Raw genomic sequence first — 7,666 nt, forward strand, 5'->3', positions numbered from 1 at the left:
ATCTTGTATAGATTGAAATAGCTGAATAATAAATAAATTACGTCGAGGAAACCGATCTGTTGACACACGATCAGCACGGCTTCAGATACTATCCTCCTTCTTCGTCTTCTTCTTCTTCGCCTTCTTTCCTGTTATGCTACTCCACTCTTACGTGGACTTTCTACATTTCTTCTTCCTTCTAGATAATTAAAATGTTTTGCTGGCTCCAAGATTTTGTTATTCAAGATTATTTTAGATCTTTAGTGTTGTCTACCCTGAAATGCCATCACAAAGTTATGATGCAATTTGAAGACACCTGCTGCAACTAATACACTTCCAGCTGAAGGTCACCTTCATTCTCTGTAATCAGAGTTAGGTCATCTACATATAAAATTACACATAGTCTAGTGTCAATATCTGAAAGAACTCCTTTTATTGAATGATTTCTTGAAGCCTTCAGCAGCCATTTTATTTATTTGCTGTACGATTGTACAATTTCGGTCTTAGGCCATTTCCAAGTATTTTATGGATGATTTTTTGGTAACAGATCATGTCATATACATCGTTGCTCCTATGACATCATGTTGTGCTCATAAATTAGTTCGAGGTGTTCACGCTATTTTAGGAGCACGTTACTTTCGAGCAGTTGTTGCAAAGCTATCTTTTTGCTAATATCTATATTTATTGAAGAGTATGGAGAAATACAGCAGCCTTGTCGTACTCCTTTTTTTGTGTCATCAGTCTTCTGACCAGTTCGATGCGGCACGCCACGAATTTCTCTCCTGTGTCGACCTCTTCATCTCAGAGTAGCATTCGGGAGGACGACGGTTCAATCCTGCGTCCGGCCATCCTGATTTAGGTTTTCCGTGATTTCCCTAAATCGCTCCAGGCAAATTCCGGGATGGCTCCTTTGAAAGGGCACGGCTGACTTCCTTCTCCGTCCTTCCCTAATCCGATGACATCGATGACCTCGCTGCCTGGTCTCCTTCCCCAAGAACAACAACAACAATCAGAGTAGCACTTGCAAACTACGTCCTCAATTATTTGCTGGATGTATTCGAATCTCTGTCATCCTCTACAGTTTTTCCCTCTACAGGTCCCTCTTGTACCATGGAAGTCATTCCCTGACGTCTGTAACAGGTGCTATCATCCTGCCCCTTCTCCTTGTCAGTGTTTTCCACATATTACTTTCCTCTTCGATTCTGCACAGAACCTCCTCATTCCTTATCTTATCGGTCCATCTAATTTCCAACCTTCGTCTGTAGCACCACATCTCAAATGCTTCGATTCTCTTCTGTTCTGGTTTTCCCACAGTCCATGTTTCAGTACTATACAATGCTGTACTCCAGACGTGCATTCTTAAAATTTGTTCCTCAAATTAAGACCTATGTTCGACACTAGTAGACTTCTATTGGCCAGGGATGACCTTTTTGCCGTTGCCAGTCTGCTTTTGATGTCCTCTTTGCTCCGTCCGTCATTGGTTATTGTACTGCCTAGGTAGCAGAATTTCTTAACTTCGTCTACTTCGTGACCATCATTCGTGACGTTAAGTTCCTCGCTGTTCTCATTCCTGCTGCTTCTCTTTACTTTCGTCTTTCTTCTATTTACTCTCTGTACTCATTTGATTGTTCATTCCATTCAGCAGATCATGTAATTCTTCTTCACTTTCACTCAGGGTAGGATTGTCATCAGCGAATCGTATCATTGATATCCTTTCACTTTGTATTTTAATTCAATTTCAGAACCTTTCTTTTATTTCCCATATCTATAACAATGAACCTTTCTTTTATTTTCCATGTCGATAACAGTTTCGGTGATTGTGTAGAGACTCTTAATAGCATTTATGAGCTGAGATGGATAACCACGTTCATCGATGATATTCCATAGCATTTTTCAATCCACATTATCGAGTACTTTTTCAAAACCCAGAAAAGCAAGATGGGTTTCCTTACTGAACTCTCGTCTGTCTTCTATAACATGTTGCAGTGTAAAAATATTTTCAGTAGTTGATCGTCCTTTTCTAAAACCTGATTGTTCCTCAAATATTTGCTTTTCCATTATATTTTTACGTCTTGCATTCAGGATTTTGGCATATATTTTATAGGCTGAATTTTTGTCGCCAATTTTGAAGATTGAGATTGCTTTAAAGCCAGTCTTTTGGTACTTTCTTATTCCTCCAACATTGATAATGGCAAGAAGTCTTAGATGTAGGAAGAATCGTCTATATTTCCACGGATCCACATTAATATCATCTAAACCAGTGGCTTTTCTATTTTTTGAAGGTTTTAGAGCTTGCACCAGTTCTCTCATACCAGTATCGCCCAGGGCTTTTGTGTCATTTAGTTCAGGTAGCGACTGATTTAAATCATCATCGTACCACATTTTTTTTTAGTGAGCTGTCCATTCGTTCTCTCCCATATGGTAACATACATACAATCATTTTCTTGTCTGTTGAGTGATTTCATAACTTTATAAGCGATAGTCTGTCTTCCATGTAATATGAACACTGAATAAGTTCTCAACTTCCAAGATCGCTGAAAATATTTATCGGCAATTCTCTGTTGCCATCTTCGGATCTGCAAAAGACGGGGCCGAAAATGCTAGGATACGGCTACTAACATAACAGCAAGATAATTATGTCCAAAATTTACAAAACATGCAATAGCAACATACTTAGGTTCACATCGTTACATGGTCTCCTCTGTCAGTACAGTAGGTGGTTCTGTACAGTGTATGTCCGTGTCGGTATGGTGAGCTACTCCAGAAGTTTTAAAATAACAGCTACGTAGCACATACTACTGCGCCGTGGTCACATTCATCACCTCGTTACAACTGACGGATTGATTGATTTGGGGGAGATCATCAGTCCCATCGGATGAGGGGAGGATGGGGAAGGACATCGGCCGTTTGAAGGAAACATTCCGACATTTGCCTGAAGTGATTTAGGGAAATCACAGGATGGCCGGAAGCGGGTTTGAACCGTCGTTCTCCCGAATGCGGATCCGGTGTGCTGACCACTGCGCCAGCTCGCTCGGTGTGGCTGGCAGATCCCAGCGTAAACATTCTTATCACTGTGGAGGTACGTCAGATGGCACAGTGGTAGTACAAATCGATATCGCCACCTCACATCACGTTAAGGCATGGATCTAGTATTTCATGTAATTACGTACGCCTAAATTATTATCATAACACATAGCGAAGTCAGTATTCTACTTATTTAAAAAACTATCTGTAAAACAAAGTGCAACATTGATAAAAAGTAATTTATACTTAAACCTTTTTATATTATTTCTGAAAATTTCCAAAATCATTTTATAAACATTATTTTTACCGAAGTTTTCCTTGTACCTGTAACCACTTAAAAACTCAGCTAACGTAAAGCTAATGGTGTCACATGTAGATAGATTTTAGTACATCCAGAAATAGCCCGATGTCTACAGGCAGAGATACGATATTTCATCAAGAATACATTCAAGTTATGTGTACCAACAGTGGAGCTACTATTCATCACACGAAATAGAAATTCCGTCCAAGTATCGTCGTACAATCAGTCAGCAACGACACTTTACTGCACAGTACTCCACGACCAGCAGGCAGTCCCAGTCTGCTGCTGACCACTCGTCAGGTCGTTTGTGTGCCCGGAGAAGAACAACAGCGCCACCGCCACACTGCCCTGGGGCACCATCAGCCTGCTGGGTTCTGTCAGCCAGGGGGGGGAAGTATGAGAAAATACACGGGTACGTATAAGCTAACATAATGTTGACTGTTTTAGAGATAACTGAACCAAATTTTGTTCATATTGTCATTATGTTATTGTCTATAACCCGGATTTTTTAATTTTTTCGTCAAGCAATTTGATCACAACTTCGCTGGATACTTTTTGAATACATACTATCACATGTGAACATTTTCTCAAGGGTTATTTAAGTTATCACTTTCAAAATGTGGTAAATTTTCCACAGTAATTATATAAACAAACCTGTGTACCAGTTCTTTTACATTACTCTTAGAACTCTCGATTCAATTCTTTAAATTTGTATGTGATACACAGCAATTTCTATTTCGCAAAAATTTAAATATAGTTGACAGTAATGCACTTTGAAAAATGTGTATACTATTTACAAAACCAGTACAAAATTTCACCTTATTATCTGCAATGGTTCAGCTGCGAATGTTCCTTAAACACTGAAAAATGGAAGTTGCGGAAAAAAACGTTATTACCATTTAAGGCAAAAACATGTATCCTAATGTTGTCCGTAACCGTACATTTGATCATTTTTTTCATGTAGCTATTTCCTTCTAGTTTGATCCTTTGGCGTGTCCTTTTTGCAATACCCTTCACTGACACTTCAGTAAATTTTCAATGAGGCAACCTGCATCAAATCCTAGTCTCATAGGGGTCCTGGTTATTGTAGTGCCACCGCTATAGAACACCAGACAAGGGTGATATGAAGAAATTGTAACAACAGTAGATGAACAAATTGTCGTCTTTGGGCGTGTCTCCTAGGTGAGGTTATTAAAGATTTCGTTTTGTGTTCTACCATATGTGCAATTCCTTAATAAATTGTAATGAATCGCATCTTCAATGGGCTCGCGGCCCCATATACTCTACAGATGTCTTCCCTGATGGCAGGAAATGATAAAATATCGCAAACAGGTATAGAGTATGTAGAAAAGGGGGCTTGTCATTGCGCGTAGGCTGAAACAAGATGGCTGTTACATCATTTGTAGCACGAATTAGACTCTGAAAATTGGATACAATATACAACTCAGGTGGCAAAAAAGATCAACATTTTGAGCAATTTTACATGCATCGCCCCTTTAAGGATGTTGGTGTGTAATTTTGCGGGTACGATCTTTCAGCCTTCTTATAAAGGGGAATCACCTGTGTCTCCTTCCAGTCGCTTGTGACTTGCCACTGAACGAAATCTAAGTATGCGGCTAATAGCAAAGGCTAGTTTCTGTAAAACCGAACTGAGATCCCACCCGGGCCTGACGATTTATCTGTTACAAATTATTTCGGCTGCTTTTCAGTGCCAGGGATACCTGCGTAGCAGAGCAACGTTTCGCTTCTTGCACATCGAAAGTCTCGTAACTCAATCGTTTCTGGATACTGTTGTAGCAAAGAATCGGTCTGAGCCACAAGGTCTTGGCGTGTGTGTCAGAAGCCATGCAGGTCACGCACTTGTAAAGGCCAGACTATTGTCCATTGTCCCCAGAAACAATAAATGAAGGCCTGCCGCCGGTTTAGAGAGGCACTTTTTATTCATCCCTGTGCGCAGCGCACTATGAAATGATGCCTGGCTGCGCCGTGGACCATTGTTGGCAACTGCCGGGTGTGTGCATCAGATACGACACAGGTGTGATCATCCTGTAATCTAGTTATTGCGTAGCAAGCATTTTCAGCAGTCACACTCACTTATCCTGGTATGTTGCAAGGCACCACTTCTTCCTCCTGATCTCAGTGGTTGTTACTACTACATTCCTACCACTCAGAATGTCGAGCCGTTAAATACATCTTTTTTGAAGAATTAGGAAAAGAAGGATACTAGTCATAAGATTCACTGATGCCATTGCTATCCTGAGTGAAAGTGAAGAACAGTTGAAGGGTCTGTGAATGGAATGGGCAGTCTAATGAGTACAGGGTGCTGCTGAGTGGAGTGGGTAGTGTAATGAGTACAGAATGTGGAGAGTAAACTGAGGAAAGACGGAAGTAATGAGACGCAGTAGAAATGAGAACAGCGAGAAACGTAACATCAGGATTTGTGGCCACGAAGTAGATGAACGGAGCAAGGGGGACATAAAAATCAGACCATCACTGGCGAAAAGGGCATTCCTGGCCAATTGAAGACTACTAGTATCAAACAGAGACCCTAATTTGAGGATGAAATTTCTGAGAATGTACGTTCGGAACAGGGTATTGTATGATAGTAAAACATGGACTGTGGGAAAACCGGGAGAGAAGGGAATCTAAGCATTTGAGATGTGGTGCTGCAGAATAATGTTGAAAATTTGGTGGGCTGGTTAGGTACGGGATAAGGAGGTTGTCCGAAGAATCGGCGAGGGGAGGACTATATGGAAAACACTGTCAAAAGCGACAGAATGCTAGGACATGTGTCGAGACATTAAGGAATGACTTCCACGGTACAGAGGGAGCTGTTGAGGGTAAAAACCGTGGAGGAAGACAGAGATTGTGACATACCAGCAAATAATTGAGGACGTAGCTTGCAGTTGCTACTCTGAGGTGAAACTGGCCGCATCAGGGCAGTCAGAAGACTGATGACAGAACAGAGCCCACATTCTGAATTATTCCGTGCACTGCACTATGCCTTATTTGGCGACGCCAGGTCCTACCACTGCTCGCACCCGTACGGGCCGCACCGAATCAGTCAGGAGACTGATGAGTCAAGAAGAGAAGAAAATAACGAGTTGGTATATTATTATTACTTGTAGTCGTGATTGTTGTCATGCACCTACTGTACGATGCCAGAACGAGATGTGGTGGTAGCAGAGGAACGTATCAAACAGAACCTGCACCACAAACTCCGACCAAAAAACTATGTCTGACGCGATTCTTACAATGACTGTGAAGGAGTTAAAATATGCTGCTTGGTTTACAGAAACATAGTCGGTACGAGTTTCTTATCTGCTGTATGCAACATGGGACTTTGGTAATGTACAAAACTGCAGCCTTCCACGTAAATTCGGAAGAACATATTAAGAGGAGCGTATTTAATTTTTCACTCCAGACATGGTGTGTGAGTACTAGTAACAGTCTCGAATAATGTTAAGTTATTTGATAATGGTTAGGTGGCAACCCCTGAACAGAAACACTTGCTTTCTTGTGGTAGATTGTCAAGTGGCGGTGTCACGTAGAGACACTTTGTGAAGATTAAGCTTACTTTGGAACGTATATAGACGCAGATTTTGACTGAGCACCACGCCAACGAGTGTACGGATTGGGCAAAGAAAAGCTCCAGTGCTCCAGCAGCAAGTATTTCGTAACTGAAGCTGGAGCAGTTTACATGGCCCAGTCACAATGAGAACACTACAGCTATCACAGATCAGAATCAATTTCCCCTCTAGCAGTGTAGAACAGTGTTCGGGTATTTACGTACATAAGCCTTACTTCCGTTGATATTATTAGTAACTCGTATCTGCTCTCGATGAAGAGTTGAGGCACTTTGTGGAAAGCAAATACCCCGCTGGCATCTATATGCGCTGTGTCGTCACTGATTCATAAGGCGCGGTTTAGTGTCCGTATAACTGTGTGAAGCACCCAGCAGTTGCGTCTTGCGATGTAGTGGGGTAGACTGAGAGCAGAATCAACTGCTCGGCCTTCAACTTGCAGACGTATGAAATAGGGACGACGTACCTTCCCTCGCACTTCTATCCTCCATCCCTCTCCACCTTACTACAACTCTATAACGTAATTTGGTCCTTAATACTTCTTTATGCACTTACAAGGAACTCTGTGATTGCGAGGTCTCAAACGCCAATTATTTTTACGCCATTTGATGCCCCACGTATGTAATCAAAATGCTGCTAATGGCAACAGGGGGCGTGACTGGAGGTATCCAATGGTGAGCACAGCACGAGGCTACGAAGCATAGCTGAACTGCCTGGTCGGCGAGTAAGTCACGACATTGCTACAGTGCTAGTCGTGTTGATACAAAGCAGAGCAATG

This window comes from Schistocerca nitens, chromosome 10, assembly GCF_023898315.1.
Source record: "Schistocerca nitens isolate TAMUIC-IGC-003100 chromosome 10, iqSchNite1.1, whole genome shotgun sequence".
NCBI lineage: Eukaryota > Metazoa > Arthropoda > Insecta > Orthoptera > Acrididae > Schistocerca > Schistocerca nitens.